This window comes from Engystomops pustulosus, chromosome 7 (genome assembly GCF_040894005.1).
Source record: "Engystomops pustulosus chromosome 7, aEngPut4.maternal, whole genome shotgun sequence".
Classification (NCBI taxonomy): domain Eukaryota; kingdom Metazoa; phylum Chordata; class Amphibia; order Anura; family Leptodactylidae; genus Engystomops; species Engystomops pustulosus.
This window is the reverse complement of record NC_092417.1, coordinates 107785229-107812659: the sequence shown is the minus strand read 5'-3', so window position 1 is coordinate 107812659 and position 27431 is coordinate 107785229. Positions and strand designations below refer to the sequence as shown.

Genomic DNA, 27431 nt, shown 5'->3' with positions numbered 1-27431 from the left:
TCTCTCCTAAACACACACACATGCACACACAAGCTGCAGGGGGTGTGGCCACCAGCACCAGGAAGCACATCATTATACAGCCTCACATCATTATACAGGCTGTCAGTCATGCACTGGGGGTGTGGCTGTGCCTCCCACTCATGAATAAGGGGAACAGCTTGAATATGCTAATGCTTCATTGGACATCTCACAGGTCATTTAGGACCTCACTGTTTAGGTTTACAGGCATGTAGAGGGACAATGAAGGGATAGATGCAATGCTCTCTAATGGCTGTTTATGCAAATATATTTATTTTAGGGGGGTTATTTTGCATGACAGGTTCTCTTTAAGAGTAACTATTTCTCTATCACTGGTTATAAGACAAGAACTGCCATCAGGCATTCTTGATGTCCTTAATTTGAATCCTGTTTGTGCAGTCTTCATTTTTTTACTCCTATTTTGGTTTTCTATGTGTTAGGATCCTGATGGTCTGGTGTGATGAGTAATGGATTATGATGTACCCTACCCCCTGCTAAATGTTGAGACGAAATCACCCCTGCCTTATAAAATAACATAATTAGTACCTAGTGCCTAGGTCATATCTTTCCTCTTTCCCATGAATAGAAAAATAGGGTGCATTCACATGCGGTATGGCCACCATTCGGGCATACCGTCGTGTGCTGCAGAGGAGGAGGAGGTGGCCCCTCCTCCCTCCATAGGAAACAGCAGCACACTCACAGAAAGATAGAGCATGCTCTATCTATTTGCGGTGTGTGGCCCAGATCAGTACCACACATGTGTGCTATTGCCGTCTATGGGGACGTATAAATTTGCGGCCGCATGTCCGTTCCCGCAGATGGTCATGTGAATGAACCCATAGATTGCAATTTTTTGTCAATGAATCTATGATCAGCATACTTTCATCAGCATTATTTCTAGGGGCGCCATATATTTCGGAGTCACGCTTCCTATTCCCTTGTTTTTAAGAAAAAAGGTTTTAAAATGAAGCAAATGAGCCTGAGGGGCTCCAGGCTCCATTAACACCTATGGAGCCCAGAGCCCCTTGGGCTCATTTGCATAATTGTAACAGTCTTCTTTTGTAAAAAAAACACTGTAAAAAAACAGGGCATACGAAGCTTAAAGAAGATCCGTTTCTACCAGAGACTCACACACCAGTATATCAGTGTGCTTGGTTTCCACCTTGATCCTGGTGGTAGATTTTCTTTAAGTAATATGGTCAACATTTCATAGTGGTGTTTGCTACGGCTACATTTTTAAATTTGTGCTGGGAATATTTTATTCTTAGGATTGTGTCAGTTAAACAGAAATAAACTGCTGCACTCAAGTCTAAAGGGCACCTGTCATCGGTCAGTAGTCCTGTCACCACTACCTGTTGGAGCAGCTCACAAGTATTCCAATCCAGCCTTTATATAGTCCATTCACACATCAATCATTCTAAAATAATCTTCTCTTTATTATGTAAATGGGGCTGGTCACATGGCGAGAGAAAGTGATGTCACCCCCGTTAATTTGCTGCTTGGAGAGTAAGGTTGTGTTCACACTCTCAACATCTAAATTGTGTTTTGAAACACAGTGGGGAAGGGCATGGCTCGATCACAGATGCGTTTCCATTGAAATCCTCACCTGTTTTGCATCTAATGCACAGTGAAAGAAAGCTATAACAAACCCAGTAAGGAAATGGCGCAGCTGTGTTTTATGTCAAATCTATCATAAAACAGAATATTATATGATGCCATTAGGAAGTACAATCTGTCCTGTGGAAAACAAGCCCTCATATAGCACTGTGAACAATCAAATCTGATTCTAATCTGCACACAGGGCTGTCAGCAGACCAATCCTATATTGTGACAAGGCACCGATATTATCAGACCCGTCACAGTAGACATGCAGAAAAGATGTTATTTGCATCATTTCTCCATGTCTTTCTACAGATCACTGATAACACTGATATTATATTATGGCTGTTACCATAAGATCACTCTTATATGTGATCTGTATAAGAACAGCAGGGGACACATATATAATGTGCTCTGTGCTAAATGGTGCCCCAGTAAAAAAATTGTATTTAAAAAACAAAACATTACGCAAGGTCATAGTTGGTATTTGGCAGGAGTGAGGGATGTATATGAGGACATCGCTGTGTAACTTTCTATGTCCCTGGATATAGGTGTGTACTCTTTGCACCTTTTTAAGTGTTTTTATATTGTTTAATGTGTGTGCCTCATGACATTTTGATTGATCAATAAAGTTTTGTATTTTTGTTAGCTATATTTGGTCTGTGTGCTAGTAGTTAGCTACAAGCTGTGTGTGTCCAGGTGAACTGTATGGCACATAGAGGAATGTGTATCTGGATGTATGTGTACAATCCTAGTGTAGGCGCCTCGTAAGCCATAATTACCTGTGGTGGCAGCTGTGATAAGTGTACAGAATAAGTGTGTGACTGTATCGTATGCAGTTGCATTCCGTAGGCACACAAGTGGTAGGGGGTACATAGTTCGGTTGTGCGCCCCCTGGGCTGTGCGTGTGTGGTGTGTAATATCAGGGAATCTTATGAGTGGTTTACTTGACAAAATTTGGTGCTGGGTGCTAGGGGGTGGATGCCATTTTGGAAAAGGGGGCGCGACTTTATGTGTTAAATTTGAAGCTCTCAAGTGCAAATGCACCTCGTGACATAATTCAAGAGTGGGAAGTTTGTCACATGTGGCATTACACAAGGGTAGTCTCATGTTGGAAAAACTAAAATTTACCATGGAGTCTGGGCCATTACTAACCCCTTAGCAAATGTGACCTGGTGATATTTTAGGACTCCTCACCAAGCCCTTTGGATACAGTAATGGGCCATGTGTAACTGCCCTGCCCCCCCTTTTCATAAGCTTCTCCTGCAAGTTTATATATGGTAGACCACCTGCAACTTCCCCCAGTCTTAAGATTTGGCCAATATCAGCTCTTTTATGAAAAACATTAAAACACATGATCATATATGAAACATACAAGTAGTACACGTCCATAAGTTTCCTGTCTGTCCTCTGACCTAAGAGTATACTGTCATCTCCAATATTTTACAATGTTCTAACTCTAATCCTTCTCCTCCCCATTCTAGATTATGAGTTGTTCATATATATGTAACCATTCTAGATTAGACAGGGTCAAAACGCACCACTCCCATCACAACCGCTGATAAAGGATGAGTAATCCTGTCTAAATTCACACCACATATTAGTTGACTTACAGTGCAACAGCAATTTGTCATATAATTTTGGCGAAATTCAAGTCCACATAGTGACATGTTTGCCCCCACCACTTTTCAGCAAGCTCCATTCCTTTTTTGCTTAGCCCGGCCCCATGTCAGTTAAGGTAAAAATGGTGTCTAAAATAAAGCTTAGCCATTTGCTGATCTGTGTCTGTAAATTCTATATAACGGCTCTTATATAAATACTTGTACTGATTTCTGCTTTTATTGTAATGTCCTGCCAGCAAATATTTTCCAGGCAAATAACCAGTCTGCCTTTGAAGTGATAATACACAGGAGCGAGCGTAAATGTTCATCTCTTGCTTCACCTCTGATCTCAGAGAAGTAAAATACTCTTCTATTAGTGTTTTTCATCCTTGCTTACAGGTTTCATATTTTCAAAGGCTCATCAGCGGAGCTGGCGATACACTACATCTGGGTCAGTTCCTTGTGAGGGAGAGGTCAGCAGTGCTATTAAACTATCGGCTTTTGAAGAGAGTGTTTTGGATTTTGTTCTGGAAGAAGTGCAATTAGGGCACTTCATTAAGGAAATAATGAACTTTTCATACCTGCATTTGCCTTGAATTTGCTCGACCTTTATTTAGGGGGTCCTCTTATTGGGCTCATTTACTTAAAATCTTTTAAAGGGCTGAATTTATAAGGAATTAGGAGCTGGCATACTGATATTGAGTTTTTTGTTTCTTTTCATTTTAATAATTTGAAAAGGCTTTATAAATATATGTATATATACAAATATACATACATACAGTATTTGAATTTTTAAAGTAAATCTGCCATCAAAGTCCATCATGGTAAACCAAAGACAACTATAGATCCAGGTAACATGACTGTGGTCATCTTCTTATATTTGTTATCCATGGCCTCCATCCTTCAAAAATCAACTCGTAAAATTATGCTAATGAGCCTTAAGGGGTCTGAAGGTGTTACCAGAGTCCCTCAGGACTGCAGATTGACAGGCTGTTACAATGAGCAAAACGTGGCTCACCCTCCCCTTCTCTCTCCCCCCTTCTAATATGGTAGCAGAATGAAGTGCAGGACGGAAACCTGCTCTGTTCATTGTAACAGCGTCCAAAGCTACCTATAGAGAATTGTGCAAAGGATGCCATACAAAATAAAATTAGACCAAGTACAAATATGTATCCAGAGGAGGCTGGATATAGGCAAGCTAAGTCAATAATTCCCAAGAGTTTTGTCATGTAATGTCACTCTCAGAGTGGAGTGTCACTTCAGATTCCACTATCTTTGGTTCTACATTACTAACATGCTTCGGGTGTCATACTTAAGATAAGAATCTAATCTTTTAGATTACCTGTGGTTGTGGATCTGTAGAGCTAAAGATACAGACAGTGGAGCACAGGTGAACTCCGGCAGTCGCTTCCCTGCTCAGGTCTGCTGGAGTTCACCTTCTTCTTCCCGGTGTATGTAAGTGCATTGTCTTGTGACACAATTTGTATTTTAAATCCGGCACTCAGTCTGAATCAGTCGGGTTGTCCGACGGCAACACCCCCAATTTCTGTTGCATTAAAAAAGCCAGCGCTGATGCGCAAAATCCGATCACGTGCGCCAAAAACTCCTTCTAAATGCGGGACACATCGGAAATCGTCGGATATTCCGACGATAGTGCCGTCCATGGACCCTTAGTAAATAAGCCCCAGTATATTTTTAAATCAAAGCATAATTGTGGGATGCAATTTAGAAAAGGAGTATAGAAAAGGAGTTTGCTTTTCCATAAACAGCACACCTTTTGTCAATGGGGAGTGCTTGGTATTGCAGTTTAATAGGGTTAACCAGCAATACCAGATGCAGCCTCTAGGCCTCATACACACCACTGTTATGGCTGTCAGAACACAGACCCTTAGACGTCTATGGCACCAGATTATAGTGTGTCTCACTGCACCGTGACCCAGCCGCCGGGAAAAATACGTGACAGGTTCTACTTCTTGCCATTCTGCAGTGGAGGCCGCTCGGCTTTCTATAGAGAGGGGATGGGTGAGCCGACATTCGTGCGCATGAGGCCTTTACTGAGTTTAAAAGAAAATGCCTTTCCAGTGTAATATCCCCTAAGACACACAACCCCGCCACAATCTCTTGTTTTTGCACTGGATATGTTCCACTGTATCCCCTTGGCTTCCTATGACAGAGAGACTGCAATTTGTATCCATCAATCAGGGCAACTTGAATGTCCATTGTTCATATCCCCTGACAGATCAGAACAGTACGACACCATAGGGTAGTGTAAACATCGCTCAGGTCAGAGTACAATATTGTGATATAATAATAAAATGGTACATTTTGTTTTCAATAACAAATGTACACAGCTGAATTTTTGCTACAGTGTGATATAATGCAAAATGTTCCAGATTACGGGTATGCTTTCCTGGAGGGAGACATTGCTACCAAGGCCTCCTGCTCCATGATCATTCATTTCCAGTGACTAACCACAGCAACATTTTCATCCTTATTGTTCTTATCATTACATGTAGACAAATGGTGAAGAACAAGCATTGCAGGAAACCAAACACAGCCCCCCTGACTAAAAGATGAATAGTATCATTTGGCTACTAATTCTTTTTTCATCGTATCCGTATGCAGTGAATTCAATCCTATCCCTGACTCATCGAATAATGCACAGCCTCTTGTAGGAGACCCTTATTATTACAGCTATTCCTGGAGACCTGTAGATATGTGCAACATTTTCTACTGATAATAGTTATTCACCTTAACATTTACATTATCTCTGTTTTCAAGTGTATGAATTGCAACAAAGAAGACTAACACCAGGCAGCGAGATCAAGATCCTGAATTTATATATAGTTTTATATACTTTTCATTCCGCTTAGTGGCAACCTCTTGGTTGCTCTTACTGACTGTCTCCCTTTATCCTTTCCAACGAAATACTGCACCTACAAATGTGATTTACTTCCACTTGGAATAAAAACAATAACTCTTTGCTCCAAGAATTTTCCAGTTTCAGAAAACAATTTATATTTAGTATGAAATGAAAAGTTTTATAATGTTCTGATAGTGTCTCTTGGTGACAATATAAGGATTAAAGCTTTGCTTGTTTACCTCCTGTTTGTTCAATGACCATGAACGGGCTCAGACAAATGAATCCAGTGGTGGGCCCCTAACCTAGGTGGGTCCTCAGGCCCTGAATGAGTTGGCAGAATCCTCACAGTAAATCATACAGATGGTTTTTCAGCATACATTTCAACCTTCTGATAATAATGTTATCTAGCAAACTCTCCCGTGTATTTTTAGATACTGTAGATGATTTGGATGTCTAAGACAAAGAAATGTAATGTCTAGCCAATCAGTATCATTACTCCCTGGGCCTGTTTGGTCATGCTACAAACACATTGTATCATCTTTCTACTGTCTAAGGCCTGCTACTTTATGGACATGTATTCCTGGATCACAGAGCTTAGAGGGCCTATGTTAAATGCAAACCCCTAGAACCATAACAGTCCAAAGCAAGGACTAGAAACTTTAGTTCATTTATGTTTTTTGGAGTTTGTGAATGGATATCAGATAATGTTTGTACTGTACTGATAATGTAGTTGTACAGTGATGAACCACAAGAAAATATTTTACTGGTGGGCCCTAGGAACTCTAGCCCAACACTGACCATGATCAGAATTTCACGCCTCAAACCAGGAATACCTCCCAATATTACCTAAAGTTATCTGCTACTGAGACAGTGTACCTTAATTACAGACATTTGTCTGATATGCAAATGTGTACAGATGAGTCAACTTCTGAAGAGAAGAGTAAAGTTTTCTTCCAAAGCTGGCAGTGAACCATGTCTCGTTCCTTTGACTGACAGCTCAGTGTCTTTTCAAATCTCGTCCTGAGCAGAGAGGAAGTCTTCTTCCTGTCCTTACCAGAATGCTGTCCCTCTCCCTGCATGGTGTATTTAGCAGTGAGTGGGAAACTGCAGATATTCTCACCATTTCACCCATCCGCAGTGGGTGGGACCAAGTGTTGATAGGGTGGGTATAGGTGGGAAGCATCCAGTGAAGGTTTTCACCACAAGGAGGAAGTGGATTTAAACTGAGGCACCAAATATGCACTTTTCAACAAAAGCACAGAAGAACAGCGAATAAGATTTACTGTGCCTGTTCCTGATAACAGGTTCCTTTTAAAGTTTGAATGACCGAAAGCAAAGATCTTTAAAATATGAGTAGATTGGAAATAACATAACTTTTTTTAAAATAACAAATAGACCCTTGTACTGTATGTTTGCAAAGAACCCGAATCTGGAAGACCACTTAAAAAAATAAAAGAATGGCAAGAAATCACCAAGTTCTCATTCTCCTGTATGTCAGAGCTGCAGCTGGAATTTTTGGGCAGTTGTTCAGTTCACAACTAAAGCATCTAATATATAGAAAAATGTTTGTTGCCAAAAAACCCTTTGCATCTGAGGCCCATACCCCATCTACAGGACAAAAAGTAAGTTACAGATTGCTGCGGATCCAATTGCAGGGATCCCCATCAATTAATAGAATGCAGACATAAAATTCTACTTGTGAAAGGATAGGGTTAAGTGAAATAACCCCTTTACGACTATTCCGAGGCCCCCTCATTTTGATATATTTTTGAAAGATTCACTTCTCTTATAGGAAAGCCTCTCTCTGGCCCCTAACTAATTCTGCTATTATTTTGTCTCTTTCAGCAACCTGTGAAATTATTAAAGGGGTTGTCCGAGTTTAAAAAAAATAATATATGTGGCCGGGAGCGGGGTTACTAAAACAATAAAGCTGTACTTACCTCCCGGTGCCCTCCCGTATCCAGCGCTGCTGTCGCTCCGGTCCGGGGGCCATGTAAACAAACATGGCTGCCGGAGCAGCGCTGGACTCAGCTTCCGGCCGGATGCGACAACCTTCCGGTCCCCATACACAATGCTGTGTATAGGGACGGATAGGCGTACCCGGCCACGGCCGGCCGGAAGCTGAGTCCAGCGCTGCTCCGGCGGCCATGTTTGTTTACATGGCCCCCGGACCGGAGCGACAGCAGCGCTGGATACCGGAGGGCACCGGAAGGTAAGTACAGCTTTATTGTTTTAGTAACCCCGCTCCCGGCCACATATTTTTTTTTTTTTTTTTAAACTCGGACAACCCCTTTAATATTAGAGGGAATTTGGTATCTACAGATCCCTGTTATCCTTTTAGAGCGCTATGTGTTCTATAAACGCATCAGATAATGCAGCGTTGGATCTCGCCATAAAAACCCTGGCAGACTAGTGTCTCTCAAGGCTTCATTATATTTCTGATGTACAAAACTATGCTTGTATATTTAAAGGCTGACACTCTCAGAAATCTGATGTTTCTACCGAGAACATGTTGTAAAAGCTATTTTTTTTCTTCTCTCGCTGAACAGAATACAAATATAGTTGTGATGGACGGTGATTTAATTGCTGACCAGGAGGTCTTCACTTTAAATACGGCCTCTGACTACTGTTAACCCTTGCTGATCCATCCTCAGCAGAGACCCCCACTCTCCTCAGAAGAAGCTCTGAGCAGCTATAAGCCTGCCGAGAGCTGCACTGCGTTCTTTACTGTGACTAAAAGACATAAACTGTAAGATGACAGCAGGGAGCAGCTCTTCCTCTAAAGTGAATATTGGCGCCTTCTTTACCACTAATTTCACTGGAGACCAATACCCTAGAAATCCAGTAGCTGAAGCAGAAAATGAGCCATGGAATAATGGCCACATATCAGTCTTTTTAATAATGATCTCTACCGAGCAGTATTAACGAGTCACTAACAGCCGAGAATTCTGCTCCGGCAAATTTTTTTTCCTTGAACTCAGAGAAGCAGCGGGACCTGAAGGAGCATTAATGGAGTGTTATGTTATAAGAGGTAAATAATGTAATAGAGGATATAAGGTTGTCAGCAGGAGAGGGGCCGTCATACAAAATTGTACTGCTTAGGCTTCAACGTGTGAATATGAAGCCTGGAGCTACTTTTTATCACCCCTTCCAACAATTTCCACTTTCCTACTGATCTTTGTTTATAGTGTTTACGCTGCTAAAAAAAAAAAAGCTTCATCCCGCGTACAAACTTCAAGAGCAAAACTTAATAATGGAAGAATGAAGACATAGACGTGTAAAATACAATAGGAAATTTGAGGATTGAGCACTGATAATTATAAATCCCCAGATTTAACTAGAGGAAAATATTAAGGAACAAATGGAACAGGTATTATAGGTAGTAATTTCTCTGTGTAAAGGGAACCTGTCATCAGGGAAATGGGAGGATTTTTTAGTTTGAAACTGATTCCTTCCCGGAGCGGTTTCCCAAGGGTGGGGGAAACCATTCCTCACTGGCTACTCCCAGGGGACTAGGGACACAGTTCTGCATACAAAAAGGTAAACTTTCATCCAACTTAAAAAGACAGTTTTACTATAATAACTCTTTGGTAATGTGAACACTATTCTCTATGGGGACATTGAGGAGCCAGAAAAAGGGCTCCTGATGACAGGTTCCCTTTAACGTAAAGACAAAATACTAAATGGGAACAGATATTATTAGTAGTAATTTCTCAGTTTAATTGTAAACAAAAAGTACATACAGCATTTAGGGAAAAATACATTGAATGCATCTTGTACAGGTTTTTTCTGCTTTTTATAACCTGTGTGGGCTATACCCTATTTAGGCTATACCTCCAATTTAATATCTTTATTAGTTGTTACTTATATATTAAACCCATTTTTTGGAACTGCTACTATGTGTCCATGTATGTATCTACTTTGTAGACAGTATATGGTAATATTTTATAATGTAGGTTTAGTCACTACATATGCACCTATGCACTTGGAAAGGACACCGAATGACATGTAGTCCAATGTAACGAATCCACAATGAAACTAATGAAACAATTGTTGCAAGTAAAACTTGGTGAACAAGCAATCCCTGCATGCCCACAAACACTTAACCGAGACTGAATGCAGGAAGATGATTAATAAGGCGGACAGAAATAGTGGCCAATTCCACCACATTTGGATTTCTAGCTTTTCTAGAAAGTACAATTTGTCTCGCAGATGACAAGCCCTCCTATAGCTTTGTAAATGGTCTGTTATTGCACATACACTCACCGGCCACTTTATTAGGTACACCATGCTAGTAACGGGTTGGACCCCCTTTTGCCTTCAGAACTGCCTCAATTCTTTGTGGCATAGATTCAACAAGGTGCTGGAAGCATTCCTCAGAGATTTTGGTCCATATTGACATGATGGCATCACACAGTTGCCGCAGATTTGTCGGCTGCACATCCATGATGCGAATCTCCCGTTCCAACACATCCCGAAGATGCTCTATTGGATTGAGATTTGGTGACTGTAGAGGCCATTTGAGTACAGGGAACTCATTGTCATGTTCAAGAAACCAGTCTGAGATGATTCCAGCTTTATGACATGGCGCATTATCCTGCTGAAAGTAGCCATCAGATGTTGGGTACATTGTGGTCATAAAGGGATGGACATGGTCAGCAACAATACTCAGGTAGGCTGTAGCGTTGCAACGATGCTCAATTGGTACCAAGGGGCCCAAAGAGTGCTAAGAAAATATTCCCCACACCATGACACCACCACCACCAGCCTGAACCGTTGATACAAGGCAGGATGGATCCATGCTTTCATGTTGTTGACGCCAAATTCTGACCCTACCATCCGAATGTCGCAGCAGAAATCGAGACTCATCAGACCAGGCAACGTTTTTCCAATCTTCTACTGTCCAATTTCGATGAGCTTGTGCAAATTGTAGCCTCAGTTTCCTGTTCTTAGCTGAAAGGAGTGGCACACGGTGTGGTCTTCTGCTGCTGTAGCCCATCTACCTCAAAGTTCGACGTAGTGTGCGTTCAGAGATGCTCTTCTGTCTACCTTGGTTGTAACGGGTGGCGATTTGAGTCCCTGTTGCCTTTCTATCAGCTCAAACCAGTCTGCCCATTCCCAGTTCTGCCCACAGAACTGCCACTCACTGGATGTTTTTTATTTTTCGGACCATTCTCTGTAAACCCTAGAGATGGTTGTGCGTGAAAATCCCAGTAGATCAGCAGTTTCTGAAATACTCAGACCAGTCCTTCTGGCACCAACAACCATGACACGTTCAAAGGCACTCAAATCACCTTTCTTCCCCATACTGAGGCTCGGTTTGAACTGCAGGAGATTGTCTTGACCATGTCTACATGCCTAAATACACTGAGTTGCCGCCATGTGATTGGCTGATTAGAAATTAAGTATTAACGAGCAGTTGGACAGGTGTACCTAATAAAGTGGCCGGTGAGTGTACATACAAAGTGCACAAAGAGTTGGAATTGAACAGAGCCTAAAATCTTTTGGGACACTAAAAAGATGCACCTGGATTCTACTTAAATGCTTTTATAATGGGCAGTTATATTACATGACATCACTATAAGACCAACGCATGCTTATCCAGTAACTGGCTATGTTACTGCAAGGAATGTGAACTCCCAGACGTTCCTTATAATTCATCTTCTGGTGTATCATTTAAAATGTTAGTATGTAAATCCTTAATGAGCCTGTAAGTGAATCTGAAATGCAATTCATTAACCAACTTAGTGCTAAGTCAAATGTAACAGACATGAAAAATGCCTTTTCATTAGTTCCCATTGGCTTCAGTAAATTCAGACTCGTGAGCCATCTGATATGTAGCGGTGAATTAATATTATGTCCACTGCTTGCCATGGAACTCAAGTCTATGGTACCGTCTCGGGTTTGGAGGTGGTCATCTTGTAATTTATAATTTAAATTGGAGAAGGCTTTAAGGAAAGCGATTTGTAGTTGTTGAAGTGAATCCTTTTAATTTTGATTTATAATACTGATATTTACTGTGCTAACAGCTCTGAAACCTACTTGAATTTCTGCTTCAATGACATCCATTTTCTTATCTCCTTGCACCAGTGCAGCCATTTTCTATCCATAGGAAACAAAACTTTTTCAAAGTAGATTCACAAAATGACCTCATATGCTTGAATTGATATTTCCATAGATCTTATTGGAATTTTTTTTTAATCTTTATTATGTTTTTTTTTTTCATTTAAAAATTAATTTTTGAATAAAAATTAGTTAGTTAGAATTAAATACATTGAATATAATTCTTAAAAATCTTAAATAATACTTTGTACCTGTATTATTACTTTAATTTAATTACTTTTATTATATTATACACAGTGTTGAAGAGGGCATGGAGGGGGAGTCGAAGGGGGAATGGCCGGCAATGGGGTATCCCAATATATCAGCTGTAGCAGAGGGGATGGAGATTCCATCATATGTCCCCCCCCCCCATGGAAACAAATCCTAATTCAAATTGAAAATTGGGTTATCTACTGGGCATCTAAGGCTCATTATTGTGTTGAAGCCTGGAACCAATCGAAGATCCTGTAATACTTTAGTGAGCTAGCCTTTGCAGATTTAGCATACTTTGTCACTTCACACCTTTCTGCTCCATACCATCTTCACTTTTGAATGACTATTTTAATTTTTGAATATAAAAGTTGCAGTCATTACCTGTTATGCATGCTGGTGTTTGCCCTTCCATCCAGTGCTGTATAAGCATTACCTTAACTTATGTCAGGCCTTTGCCGTCAGTATGTGTTTTTTCGATTGTGGGAGGAAACCAAAGTACCAAGAGGTAACCCACACAAAAAGGATATGTCATAAATACATGATAGGTGCAGCACGTATCTTGAGAATGGGGGTTTGCATACCCCCTTTGAAGTTAGCTATTTTCGATGCTCCAAAAAACTTGAATAGAGAGTGTCCGTGCATGTGCTCCATTCACCATTCATGGGAGCACTGAAAACAGACGAGTGAAAATGGCAGTGCGGCACATACACAGCAGCCTAAATACAGGCGAACCATGTATCAATATAACCATATTAATTGCCATTCTTTTGCACTGCTTGTATATATTTTACTCATGATAGGGCAGGATTTTCACTTGCCAATATCCAAGATGGCCGGGTGGTGCGCGCCTCTTCGGTGCGCGTGCGCATCCTGGCGGCAGGTCTGTACTCCGGGTTCATGATGACGCGCGGTGACGCGCGCCCCCGTCTTCCGGAACTGCAGTTCCCGTCGCCGGATGTGCGTGTTCGCGCCGTTGATGTGCGCCGTTACACACACCTGGTCATTCCATCATCACAGGTAAGCTCTACTACCATAGGACTATTCTAATTATGGGTGTTTCCGTTATTGCCATATATACCTCACACGGGCCGGACCACAGCGCACCCCCTTGAGGAAGCGACGGGAAACGTGCGTCGGGGTGCTGTGGTGGTGGCCCGGTAATTTGTATCCAATTGGTAGGCACTTGTAGGCTATACTATGCCCTGTTTTGGGCATTGCTGATACCTGGTATTACTTTGCTATGTGATCACTTTCATGGGCCTAGGTGCAATATCCCACTGTGGAATGCATTGTTGTTGACTTTGACCACCACCTCATGTCTTGTTGTTTTTGTGGTTTTATCATGTTTTTAATATGCTTTTGGATTGTCTATTTTGTTGTACAATAATAAAAAGATGAATTTATAATATTAAGATATGGACTAGTTGTTTATGTTGAGTTAAATTGATCCCATATACGTTTTTTTGGTATTCATTCTTGATAGGTATATGGACTATACAGGATTGTAGAGGGTATCTTCATTGGTATTCATTGTGTGTTTTTGGTTATAGGTAACCCTACAGCAGTTATGGATTTTCGTAACAGAGAATCAAATTGGCTTTCCATGGTCAATCAAGTTTTTAATTGTGATTCACAGGGCCCAGCATCAGGTAGGGACGAGACCAGGGAAACACAAAACTCCTTAAGAGAACTATTAAGAAAACGAGTTAAGACCTGGTGGAACAAAGCTGCTTTGGAGCAGTATTTGGCAAAGGACCTCATACCCAGAGGATTACGAGTACAAGTATACCCATCCTTTGCATTGGAAGATGAGGTTACTAGAAAAAGGTGGGAAGAAGCTTGTAATACCTGTTCTCGAACCTTTATTGAGATCTTGATTGGTATTGAGAAGAAGAAATTGGAGAATATTGAAACAAATATGGCTCCATTACAAGAAAAAATCAAGACACTCTTACCCACGGAAAATCAGAACAAATTTGAGCAAGAATTGAATACAGAATGCTCAAAATGGGAAAAGGATATTCAGGCTGTTAAAACCAAGAAATTCCATAGGGATATGATGGATTTTCAAAAACAAAAGGCTTATCGATGGCAACGTATGAATACACCACGACCATTGAGAAGGTCAGATTCAGTGACATCATTGGAAACGGTGGTGTCAGACTCTTCATGCTCAGGGGCAGAAAGCTCCACTGAATACAGAATGACGCCATATCAACATCGGGCTACACCTACGAAACGTAAATACAGTAACCAACAGGAACCGAATAATGGCAGATTAAAGGTAATTAACTTGTCAAATATAATATTAACACCGGACCAGTTATCCCTACTGTCTTTGGGGCTTAATTTTAGCCCGGTAGCCACCTTTGATGACTTTACAGTCATCAAGGATGTGTATTTATTTGCTCGAAAATTACTGTGGAAGAAACACTTTGGTAAAAATGATAATTCTCATTCCATTACAGCCCCGGAAGACCTGGAAACGCTCAGGATATTAGAATCATTACTACAAGAACAAGAACCACTAGGGGTGAGTGACCTTAGTAAATTCCCTGCAGATATGCAGATATCAGGCCCAGATCCACCACGTTTCCCCCTTTCTCAACTAGCCCGGAAATTGAGATGTTTGTTAGGATGACAACAGCTGAACTGCGCAAATTGCCGCAAATCCGACACTATGACAACCTGACTCAAGGTCAGAGGAGGGCTTTATACGAACTGAAAAACATGAAAGAGGTGGTATTTAACGTGGTGGTATGGCCAATTGAAATGTATGAGGCAGAGGCGTTTAGACAACTTAAACAACAGGATTGCTATAAACAACTGTCTAGCAACCCCACGGAAGTATTCAGTGGAGAATTGATCCATATATTAAATGATGCCCTAGCAAGACAAATTATTCCAATCAGAATACGGAGAGGTTTGGAGGTAGATTCACCTATTATACCTACCTTGTACTTTTTACCCAAAGTGCACAAGAACGCCAAGGTACCACCAGGTCGTCCCATTGTGTCCGGCTGTGGCAGCTTCTGTGAGCCTACATGCCGTTTTGTTGATTTCTACTTGCGCCCTTGCGTTGAAGAATTGCCATCATATGTCCGTGACTCCACGGACGTCTTAAAACGTCTTGAAGATGTGACACTAGAACCAGATATGTTTCTGGTATCCTGTGATGTGGAGGGATTGTACACGTGTATCAACCATGACTTGGGCATTGCAGCAGTGGAATTCTTTCTGGGGGTCCGAGATTTGGATGAGGATTTACGAACACTCCTGGTGACGTTAATGAGGTTCATCCTTGACCACAACTATTTTCTCTTTAAGGAGAGATTCTATGTGCAGACAAGGGGAACGGCGATGGGGGCCACGTGTGCCCCCTCGTACGCAAACCTTTTCCTCGGCCTTTGGGAAAGGAACGAGGTACAGGAGGCCATGGACAGGGCATCAGGCCATGTGATATCATGGATGAGATATATCGATGATGTCCTGTTCATTTGGCAAGGATCAAGGGCTGGTCTAGATCAGTTTTTGATAGACCTCAATTGTAATGACCTTAACATCAAACTGACGAATAACATCAGTCAAAAGCACATGGAGTTTTTGGACATCCAGATTGATGTCCGATATGATGGGCGTCTGAATACAACTGTGTACCGTAAAGAGACCTCGGTAAACGCCTTACTGCATGCGAAGTCTTTTCATCCTCCTCATACAATTCGTTCTATCCCAACAGGGCAATTTTTGAGGGCACGGCGAATTTGTGACACGATAGACACGTTTGAAGAGGAATCACGGACCTTGGGATCCCGCTTTAAACAGAGGGGGTATCGGGATTCCGACATACACAAGGGTTATATGAGAGCCAAATCAACTGACCGGAAATCCTTATTCGTTCAACGACGTAAAAATACACAGGAAAACAAGGTACGAATTATTACTCCTTACAATGCGCAATGGAAGCAGATGAATGACATCTTTGAACGATACTGGCCGATTCTTCTTTCAGATCCAGAGGTGAAAAGGCATCTGGCGGACAAACCCCAAACAATCTCGAGACGAGCCGACACAATTGGAAATACTTTGGTAAGGAGCCATTACACACCTCCAAAATCTAATAGGTATATTTTTGGGTCGAAGGGCCCTGATTGGGGATCAGTCCCCTGTGGACACTGCTCAGTGTGCCCTCCCATTAAAAGAACAAAAACGTTCTCTGATTCTGAAGATGGCCGTGTATTTAACATTGTGCATTTTATAAATTGTAGCACTACGGGAGTAGTATACATCATCCTGTGCCCATGTGGACTCAAATATGTGGGGATGACCACACAGGAATTAAGAATCCGCTTTCAAGAGCACATCAGAGACATTCGAACGGCCGGTAAGCTTCTACCTAACGATTTTGAGAAGATAGCCAAATTAAAGCCCGTACCAAAGCATTTCTTTGAACACCATAATAGTAGATGGCAAGATCTAAGAGGGTACGGTATTGACAAAATCATTCCTGGAACCCGTGGAGGTGATACCTTCAGAAAACTCGAAAGAATCGAGTTAAAATGGATAGTTAAATTGGCCACCACACATCCATCAGGTCTAAATGAGAAATTATCCTTTTCCCCTTTTGTGTGAATTTAGCCTGGAGTCTTGTGTAATTTTAAAGTGTTTTTTTGAGCTTGATTTTAACATTAATTTCCGGTCCGAGGTGAGGTATATGCATTATTCCCTAATAATATGGGACCCAGTGCTGATTTTTAGGTGTCGTCTAATGGTAGTGGCATTTGTGTTTTGGTTTCAGGCTTGCGGTGCAGTGGGTGGTATGGCGACATCGTTGTGAACATCTTAAGAGCATGGTTCTGCTACAACTTTTCTTGGCTTGAAGGACTAAACGTTTAACGCATTGCTTCTCTCTTGGGGGTGTCTGCCACTACACATATACGCATAATTTGAATGTTGTTCTCCCATTATAAGCATTGAGCGTGATACTCAATGCAACAACTATTTTGATCAACCAATTATTCATACATACCTTGACAATCATTTACATATTTTTTTGGGTGATGTACGATTTCACCTTTCACTATAAGTATATACACTTCATTTCACTGTTTTGGATTTATTTTTGTTTTATACATTATTTTTGTCCATAGTGTCTCACAATGTAAACAACATTTTCTCTTTTTCACCTATTTAATTGTTTATTATTTTTGGCACAATGCACTTTCTTACGAGGCATACTTCCTATGCATCACTTACTCTCCTTTATGAGTCTCGAACGATATCTTCATAGTACATTACATCAAATAAGCACAAGCACTTTCACTCATTCTGAGTTGTTCAAATAATCTCAGGTCACTTCATTATTCTTAATACTTATTAATTGGTGGGGTCTCATTGGGAGACATGTTAAAATAACAGATATTGCACTTTCACTGAATGTGTTCACTTTGGTATTACTTATTAATTAGTATATTACACTTATATCACCTTAAAATAAAATTAAAATAACATTAATACAGCAATCACAATTTTTACTTGAACAGCACATGTCACTTTATGTATGAATGGTGTCAATTATATTAGCCCAATTTTTATGAATTTTGAATTTTTAATTCTATATGATATCTATTGTATATGTTGTATATATTTTAGTCGATGACATTAATAAGTAGTTATTTATGTAACAGCCAAGGCGAACCATGTATCAATATAACCATATTAATTGCCATTCTTTTGCACTGCTTGTATATATTTTACTCATGATAGGGCAGGATTTATACTTGCCAATATCCAAGATGGCCGGGTGGTGCGCGCCTCTCCGGTGCGCGTGCGCATCCTGGCGGCGGGTCTGTACTTCGGGTTCATGATGACGCGCGGTGACGCGCGCCCCCGTCTTCCGGAACTGCAGTTCCCGTCGCCGGATGTGCGTGTTCGCGCCGTTGATGTGCGCCGTTACACACACCTGGTCATTCCATCATCACAGGTAAGCTCTACTACCATAGGACTATTCTAATTATGGGTGTTTCCGTTATTGCCATATATACCTCACACGGGCCGGACCACAGCACACCCCCTTGAGGAAGCGACGGCGAAACGTGCGTCGGGGTGCTGTGGTGGTGGCCCGGTAATTTGTATCCAATTGGTAGGCACTTGTAGGCTATACTATGCCCTGTTTTGGGCATTGCTGATACCTGGTATTACTTTGCTATGTGATCACTTTCATGGGCCTAGGTGCAATATCCCACTGTGGAATGCATTGTTGTTGACTTTGACCACCACCTCATGTCTTGTTGTTTTTGTGGTTTTATCATGTTTTTAATATGCTTTTGGATTGTCTATTTTGTTGTACAATAATAAAAAGATGAATTTATAATATTAAGATATGGACTAGTTGTTTATGTTGAGTTAAATTGATCCCATATACGTTTTTTTGGTATAAATTCTAAATTTGGCCTTTGGATTTGCTTTACTCTCAGTTAGTTCCACCTATTTTCTTTCCCTCCTTAATAGACTTCTGTTTGCACATTACAATTGCTGTAAATAATAAATATTTATGCCCCCAGACTCTTAAGAAAAAAATTGATGAAACTACATTGGTCTATCAGCCACATAGTCTCCCACTATAACATGTATGAACTTGTACACACTAACATAAACAAGTATATTTTACAGATAATTTGTGAATTGCCTCGTATTCATAGGATCCTTCTCTACAATAAGCAGATATATCTTTCTTTACAAGTTTTCTTGGCTGGACTTGATAAATTATGTGTGTCATGGAGTAATCGGCTTTTTGGGACATAATTTTGTGAATATCATCACAGAGTGATACACATGTGCCTGTGCAATATAGATGCATGTAATGGGGCTTGCTAGACTGTTGTGATATTGGATTGTATACTTTCATGAGAAATTTAAAGCTTTTGAGCACTTTGCCTCAAGTTTTTTGCAATATGTATGTAAGTTTTGGGGACAGGACCTTAATCTTATATTCATGAATACTATCATAAATTCCTGGCTGGGCAATTGCTCATGGACAGTCAGCAATACCTAACTCTCCATCTGCAGACATTTTATGGTCAGTGTTAAGGAGATCGCACTGGTTTCAGACAACATCTTGCATACTGTTAGATCAAGCAAACATTTAAGCTGACCTCTGTCCAGTTAAATGTCATGATTCAGCCATTCTTGTGTAACCTGCTTGTAAAAGTTTTTCCTTGGCACATGTGAGAGATGATTGACCTTCAGTATGTTCTTCTTCTTATCATAAATGTTTGGGTTCTAGAGACATTCTCTGTACATTCTGTAGTATATTATAGTAGTACATGTCTGGGAACAAGGCCTGTTAATTTTTTCCCAGAATGTGCAGATGAATTCATTATGGCCAATAGCATTGCAGTATTCTATTCACGACTCTTTGATGACTCGTCTGTCTGTGATATTATGCATTTGAAAGATTAAACGAGAGAGAAGATTTTTACATATACTAAGAGACTGACATGTCTTGGGTTTGTTCTCTCCTCCTGGTACTGGTTCAACCATGAAATATTTAATTTGAAAGTCACCTGTACAACATGAAGTAAGGACTGTTTTGAGTCCTAGATAACAATCTCTGACAGTCAGGAATGACTGGCTGATTTTAACAAGCAGTGGTTTGTGAACCAACTGTGCTATCAAACTGGTTTGACTTTTGGCCACACACTAAGGGAATTCACCCTTTTACCCCTATAAAGGGAACTGGACTTTGCAGCAGAGAGATCGCAAGGCCACTTTCTCTTGTGGTGTTCCCACTGTGGATAGCAGCTGGCCCAGGGGGCACAGAGACACAGGTACGTGGTAGCAAGGGGTCAGTCAAAGTCAGTCTGAGTCAAGGCAGGCAGTGTACAAGCAGTCAGATACTAGGGAAAACAGAGCAGAAACAGAGACTGAGAACAAGCTGGGGTCACACACGAGAAGCCAAGCGGAATCATATACCATACAGAAGCTAGGAACTCTTGCCCAGAGGCAGAGAACAGGTCATGCTGGGCTATATGGCTGCAAATGCAGGCTGATAGGCTGGGACAACCCAGCTGGAAAATGCCCTGCTCCTATAAGAAGGAGAGAGATGCGCTGCCAAGGCGGCTGAAGTTAAGCCTTTGACGGGGAATGCGACAAGGGGTGGAACCTGTCACTAGCGTAAAACTGATGAGGTAAAAGACAAGATTACAACATTGACTTTTCTGAAGCTTTGCCAAATTTTTATAAAGATTTTCTCTACCCCCTTTCCTCCTTAAGCTATTAGATGACAACAGATATTAATATATTTTTTATTGGCACCAGCAAGGCGGAAAATATTTTTTGCTTTGGTGCCGGAAGAACTATAAATTTGTACCGAATCTGGAAACAAGCAGTAGATGCTCTACTATAGTGTAAGATGGGTGGCAAGAGGGCGGAGGTTGACACAGGACAGTGAGCCCTAAGCTGAGCCTCCCCAGCCGTCACCTAGCTACTTACTGCCCCACCCAATGCCCATGGCAGTAAGTAACTAACAACCATTCCCTTCCTAGGTCACAGTGGAGGCATGAAACATGTCTGACAAACAAACAACACTGAAAGAATCACAAGCGGTCTGGGTCTCAGTAAGATATCAGGTACAGTTCAGAGTCAATTGGGATAGTCAAGGGTACAATAGCCGAAGTCAAAATCATAGAGCAATGATAGCAAATAGCATGGTCTGATGGTACTGAGCTAGAATATAAAGGAACTCCTGGACACACCTCCAGAGAGGAGGAGCTATCTATCACAGCAGTAACCCTTTGTTAGACAGGACTAAGCTAAAAGGAGCTGGGTGTGGCTGAACAAACAAAGGCTAAACCACAGTTCGCACATCGAAGACACCAAAAGACATCAATGATTCTTAATCTGCAGACAGAGGATGATGCTGGCATGGATATTACATCTAGAGTATTCAATCTACAGGTGGAGTTAGTCCCAGGACAAACTTTCATTTCAGGAACAAAACGGAGAAGGACATATCTGAATACTCCAGGAAGTAATGGGTAAGGGCGTCTATGCTTTAGGCTATGGCCAGAACATTACTGTCATCTTTAAAGCTGCCATACAGGATCAAGGTCAAGTTTTTCGATGGGAAGGTGGTCACGTAACATATCAGAGAGATGTTGCAATTCTGATTGTGGGAACTGGTTTATCAAACAATTCTTGAATTAGTTTACTTTTACTATCCCTTTTACCACCATCATACTTTGTTGAGGACTGTTTCTATATGTGCTGGTCTATAAACATTTACAGCATTGTTGTTTTGAACTACACTATAAAGCTTCTTGTGTAGTCATTGTGGTATGAGATAATCTTCTTTAATACCATTGTAAATTGGTAGATCTCCATTCATATTTTTTTTCTCTTGGTAAACTCTTCATCAATATTGCATTTGCTGCATGGAATAAAATATTCAAAATGAAAGCAGCTTACATTGAACACATATTTGTCCTTTAATGTTTGTCTGATCAAAGCCAGGGCTTAAAATCTGCAAAGTTTCGAAAAAATACACTGTTAAAAAATACCCCTGTTAATAATTCTTTGTGAACCAATTTCAAAGACCCTTTTCTGCCTGATCTTGAACAGCTATATACTCATTTAATATTCTTCCTTTTTAGCTTACAACTGGCCATTTTGCAGTAGAAAGGCAAACAAAACACATTTTCTTTGCTCTCGAAAGGCCTCTTGCAGGTTCATTATGGTTTCATAACCTACCTCACATCTGCAGGTCCCAGAGCGTCTGCACAGTAATAATTCAGTCAATATCAATGTAATCATTGCACATTGTAAGTCTAATTGTCGTGTGCCTTTTCCCACAAACATTTATTTCTGGTGAAATCATTGTATGCCCTTTATATATTATAATCCAGTAGTATGGATTGAACAATGAGCATTTTATGCTATAGGATGAAATCTTTTTCCTTTTCTGTTCATAGTGCCATGCTGGGTCGATCCAAAGTAACTTGCTGTAGAACAGGTTAACATCTGAGCTCTTTGCCAAAATTTGTAATAGAATAGCTCAAATGTACTATATTAGAAAGATAACATTCCCAAAAGGAAAAGATCCATGCCCAGCAGAAATGTCATCCACCAAAAATGTTGGAGATGTATAGGAGAGATCTATGTATTAGCCACTGTTGTCACTTGGTGTAGGTGGTATTACAATGTGGGCAGATGTGTCTAGTTAATACTAAACTGCCCTACACTTTGTGAATTTGAAATAAGGAAAATTAAATCCAGCAATTTCACAGCATAAAACCTGATCCCAAACTTCTGCTACATGTTTAAGCACTTCAGCCTTTTTCAAGCATATAAGGTCATGCGCTGGTGATCACATCCAATATACTGATAATGCCAGTAGTGTACTTATAATATAGGAGGTTTGGGCCCAAGCTTTCTAGGGGCCACTAAAATCACTCACCAAATTTTATACTGAGAAGGACCTTCACCCATGAAATCCTCATATATTTGTTTCTTCTCTCAATACACATGTACATAAGAGCCATTTCAGGACCTTTTGTAGGTCCTCCAAAGATCCTGTGACCACAGAATGAAAGCCGACAGAAAGGATGCATCCTCCATTCCCAAAGAAGCTTGATTCTAGAAGCATATGTAGGAAGTGATTCCAGACATGTAGGGGCTATAATATTCATACAGCCAAGGGCCCATGGCAGTCTTAATCCACTCCTTAATTATGCTGCCTGACACTTATCCTTCCATATACTATTTTTTATCTTTTAGGTAGCACAGAGCCCAAAACCTAGTTACTCTATAACATACCGTATGTCAATATTTTAGTAAGATGTTGTAAAATGTCCTACAATTCTGATTATATGGGAAAAAGCAAATACTTTATTTTTGCAAAATTTTGGCAACCACCATGAATATAATAAAGAAGATATATATTCATTGGTGTAATTGTATAGTTTATCTAAATTTATACTAAATGATGATTTCAATTATTAAAGGTGACAATAGTATCCAACCTGTCTTTTATTCACAGAAAAAATCCGTACCTGCAGAACCTTGTTAATTTCACTAATAAAAAAATGAGAAAATTCTATCTTTGCCCATTAAAAAGTGTAGAAGCAGCAAGAATGGCAATTACGCCTGAAAGGGTGATTAAGTTTTGCAGTAATAAAATATAACTTCCTTTCAGACGTGTCCTGTGCTGTTATATTATTCTCAATGCAGACTTTGTGTATCAGCTTGAAGGGGAATGCATGGAATTTGTTCCATCTCTGGGTCAGGCAGACTGTTAGACAAAACTATAGTGCAATTGTCCTTTTCTTTCGATGTGAAATGTGACCATCAAACAAATATCTCTCTTTCCATTTTCTCCAAAGTATGTGGTATTATAATCTCCACAGGCAATAAAGCAGATACAATTGTTGTCACACTGAGCTGCGAGATTGTGCTGTGATATGCTCAGAATACTGTGAGGTGTATGTGTCACCTGCTTTAGTCGCTACTCTCACTTGACAAAAGGGTGTAAAAAAACACACAAAAAAGACTATTTGTTTTCATTCCTAAAAGAAGTTACTGGAACTGTATAGAAAATTACCCACATTCATTCTGCTGCCAAATAAATGTTAGTTTATATACATATTCCTTTATAAAAGTTTATTGCTTATTACCAACGGTATTCTGTGGCTGTTATCCAAGCATCTCTCATCAATGTCAATCTGTGGACCACAAAATTGTGAAAGGTGTCCAGTATTGCACGCTAAGACTGACTCATCTAAAAACCATTAGGGACAAGAACACTGTTTGCCCCTTCCCAATCTTTCTACACACCCTAATGGCATTGCACAATCAAATTGCCTTTATTATGAGGGTCAGTTCTGTAGCAGGATTCTGGTGGGAAATTACAGCAGCCTCTCGGCACAAAGCAGAACAGGTATTGAGCAATGCGATCTAGAGATTTAACAGCACAACAGATCAGCTAAATCAATATATTTCACAGTTCTGAGGCTACTAACAAAACACACAAAGGTATGATTGAACATCTCTCCAGGGCTGCTACCTAACACTTTCAGCAGTATTGTATAATCAAAACTCCTGGTAGAGTCCCTTTAAAGGAGTCTGCTAGTTATGCTAAACTTTAACAGAGTTAGTATAAGACTAGAATAGGGTCACCAATACTATACTTACACTGTTAAAGTTTGCTGTTTGCCCCCAGGAGCCACAGGTCACGTGACCGCCAGGTAGCAGGACTTGGGACTTTCTGTCATGCAATAACCGCATGGCCCCCTCTATCCACTGGAAGTCAGCAGGACACAGGATAAAGTCCTGTTTCTTGGTAGCCTCATGATTCGCAGATACCTGCACCGAATGGTAAAATTTAACAGTGTAAGTATAATATGGGTGACCCTATTAGGGTCTTAAACTTACACTGTTAAAGTTTAGCGCAGTGCATACAAAGCACAACACCATACTTTGTGCAATGGCTGAGCTTGGTGCTGAAGATATGCCTTATTCATTTCAAAGATATGGAGTTGGATGTGAAATTGAAACTCTTTACAAAAATCTTTCCACATCACTTGATCAGTTCCATGCAAAATAAACAAAAAAATTATATATGAATAAAATAGACTATTTGTTTACACAGTTTGTATTTTTGGGGGTCCTTGTATCTTTAGTTTATTTTTTAATGACTTCCATATCTTCTCTGACTTAATAAGCTGATAAACCGGGCACTAGACCAACTTTAATAATGCACTGATAATGTAATTAAATCTAAACACTATGATTAGGCCAAGTTTTGTTTCTTTTGTGGCGAAGATTGAATAAATAAGTAATACAGAAGGAGTATATATATTGGGCATTAGTTTGTCTCCAGGCATTGAAAAGTAGTTGCTTTTTTTGTTTGAAGTCCAACTGCTACTTTCATGATTAAATTGGAGACGAGGGATCACAGCCCATTCTATCTATTTGTTCAGTTCATCATATTAATAAAAGAAGACTATTTTTAGAGGGCTACATACTTGTTCTGTACTCTGTCCGCAGCATGAAACTGATTGCTGATAATAAGCCAGTGGAGGTGGTCCTGTTTAATCTGGAAAACATTAGAAAATCTGATTGATTACAAATTTAAATGATGCCACAAAAAAAAATTTAAAATTCAAGTGTGTTAGTGTATATAGCATATTCTGTCTGTCCCTGAGATCCACTGCTGGCTGTGCAAATGTGTACGGCTGCAATTCCAATTAATGACAAGTGGAAAGAAATGACAAACTGGAGCACTTTAAGCTTTGGAAAGTTTAAGAGCAACAATTCTATACATTCATGACCTTTAAAATCTACCAGGAGTGTAAGAAGGGAGAATTTATTCTTAACAAGGCGACTGATGTGCTCCTTACAACTATAAAGCAGTAGTATGTGCTCTAGTCAAAAGCCGACCGCTAATCCTCTTTTGTAGATTGGACTGTACGGATGCAGTGTATGCCTTTTGTTAAATACTTGGGATCTGCAAGGCTGTGATACAGTGTGAAGTCGTAGACACCATAAAAGATTCATAATTGAATGTAGGGTAATATTAATTAATTAATGCTAATTCAGATTGATTTTCCATCTTCTAACCCCACCCATTTTTAAAGAGGTTTTAGAAAAATAAATCTGTTTTTATTGAGAAAAACATGTAATTAATTTTCTTGCCACCATTCTGATCACGTTGACAATGCTGACAGAGGGGACATCAAAGTAGCAAACAACCAGTTTTACTGCCATTTCATATTGAGGGCCACATCCTGCAGGTCCTGCTTAATAACGGTTGCTCTAAGCTTATGTAGTTTTGGTGTGAATGCATGACTGGATAGGGGAAAAGTATACTAAAGCCTATTAATACTCTTGTTCTCTGAAATGTTCATCTGTAGGTAATTGGGTTTTACAATATTACTGATCTTTCCCAGGGTGATGTATCTTTGCTTTAGTGGTATTTGACCCTTTTCTGTACACTGACTTCTCTCCTGAACCACCTTTTAATTCTCACCATCCTCCGTTTTTATTCTGGACTGCCCGACTTTTAGTACTCTTCTTGGACTGCACTGCCTGATCAGAGCGTTTTCTGTGCACTTGGATTTGTTTCTTATCTGTCCAATGCTTGGCTTTGAAACCCTACAGTTACAATCTGAAGATGCAGAAACAGGGGAGTACTGTAGTGGTGCACAGAGATGTCAGCTCCGTGCTCCACTACAGAAAGCAGGAGACATGGGGACATCATTACACTGTGCCTCCTTCCAAACAGATTGGTACAGCTGCTAGGAGCAGGGGTTGCAGTATAATAACATCAAACGATAGTGGGTATTAAAGGGAACCTTTCACCAGGAGACCCACTCCCCCAGTCTCCACAGAGCATAGTACATACACCGCCAAAGTGTTTTTGTATAAAAAAATAGGTTTTACAGAAAAGAAGTTATTTTTTTAAATTGCTGTGGGCACCATTAGATAGTGGGAACACATTATATACTATAGCTGTGGTGGACATTATTACTTACTGGGGGCTGTGTGGAACATTATGTACTGGGGCCTGTGGGGGACATTAATTACCAGGCGCTGTAGGGGACATTATAAACTGGGAGCTGTGGGGGACTTTACTTACTGAGGGGCTGTGTGGGACATTTACTCGCTGGGGGCGGTGGGGGACATTACTGAGTGGGGGCTGTGAGAAATATTATATACTGGCGGCTGTAGGGATACATTATAACTGAGGACTTTGGTGGGCTTTATTTACTGGGGACTGTGAGGAACATTAGATTCTGTGGGCTGTAGGGGAAATTATATACTGAGGGCTGAGGGGGATATTAAATATGGTGTCTGTGGGGTATTACTTACTAGGGCTATAGGGGTCTTTATATACTGGGGTTGTGGAGAACATCACTTACAAGGGGTTGTGGGTGAAATTACTCACTTGTGGCTGTGGGAGACATTACTAACTGGGAGCTACTGGGGACATTACCGGGTGTGTACGGTTATTACTTATTGGGAGCCGTATTTAGTGTGGG

At 40.5% G+C, this 27431-nt stretch overlaps 1 long non-coding RNA gene across 1 annotated transcript in view; it reads right to left on the bottom strand.

Moving 5' to 3' along the window:
* The window catches only part of LOC140068923 (uncharacterized), a 31388-nt gene extending 4872 nt beyond the window's left edge, over positions 1-26516 (bottom strand). Inside the window, exons 1-2 of the long non-coding RNA XR_011848631.1 lie at positions 26420-26516; positions 25416-25486 (exon numbers count right to left, since the gene is read on the bottom strand). This is a non-coding gene — a long non-coding RNA (uncharacterized lncRNA). The remainder of the gene's footprint in view (positions 1-25415; positions 25487-26419) is intronic.
* Positions 26517-27431: the final 915 nt, after the last annotated feature.